Source organism: Euphorbia lathyris, chromosome 4 (assembly GCF_963576675.1).
Source record: "Euphorbia lathyris chromosome 4, ddEupLath1.1, whole genome shotgun sequence".
In the NCBI taxonomy this organism is placed as follows: Eukaryota; Viridiplantae; Streptophyta; class Magnoliopsida; order Malpighiales; family Euphorbiaceae; genus Euphorbia; species Euphorbia lathyris.
Window position 1 is genome coordinate 34,816,658 of NC_088913.1, and position 923 is coordinate 34,817,580.

Below are 923 nucleotides of genomic sequence, written 5' to 3' on the forward strand. Positions count from 1 at the left end.
GTTGAGGATGATGGTTTTGCCACCGGCATATGTCCACGTTCCGCGGGCCAAATACTGCTGTTGATTGCCATTTCCTCCAAAAGTTCTCTCGCTTGGGCTGATGTTTTCTTCATAAATAGCCCTCCCGACATAGCATCTAATGAACCCCTAGTTGTAGGATTTAGTCCATTGTAAAATGTTTGCATTAAAAGTTCAGCGGGTAATTGGTGGTGTGGGCATAAACGTTGAAGTTCTTTAAAACGTTCCCAAGTTTCATAAAGAGTCTCATTATCATTTTGAGAAAAAGATGTTAACTCTTTTATGACTCTTGCGGTTTTTGCTAAAGGGAAATATTTAGATAAAAACGCTTGGGCTAATTGTTCCCAAGTGGCAAAAGTTGCGGCTGGCATAGAAGTTAACCATTCTTTGGCTCGATCCTTCAAAGTGAAAGGAAAGAGGCGAAGTTTGATTGCTTCTGCAGTCACATCTGGATTTTTGAAAGTGTCACAAATTTCTATGAAATTTGTTAAGTGGGTGTTAGGATTTTCGTTAGGTAACCCGTAAAATGTTACATTATTTTGCAACATATTAAGCAAAGCTGGCTTAATTTCAAATTGATTTGCGGTGATTCTGGGTCTAACGATACTATTGGTTACACCGGCCACACCTGGCCTAGCGTATTCCATAAGTGTTGGTGGGTCTGCCATTTTTTCTGGCTCGGTATGTGTTTTTACTGGGGTCTTATTTTTGTTTTTCTTATTTTTCTTGTTCTTCCTAATGGTTTTCTCAATTTCTGGGTCTATATGGTCTGGTACAATGCCTGAACTTCGAGAACTGTGCATGAACCTGAAATCTTGCACGAACCGAAACTACCTACAAAATAGAATTTTGAAAAATAAATAAATTAGTAAATGAAAATTATTAAATTATAAAAGTTAAAATAA

The 923-nt window shown here is 37.5% G+C and overlaps 1 non-coding gene across 1 annotated transcript; it reads left to right on the forward strand.

Moving 5' to 3' along the window:
• The first annotated feature begins 201 nt into the window (after window positions 1–201).
• LOC136228176 (small nucleolar RNA R71) lies at window positions 202–308 on the forward strand. Its single transcript, XR_010688510.1, has one exon. It is a non-coding gene; the product is annotated as a small nucleolar RNA R71 (small nucleolar RNA).
• Window positions 309–923: the final 615 nt, after the last annotated feature.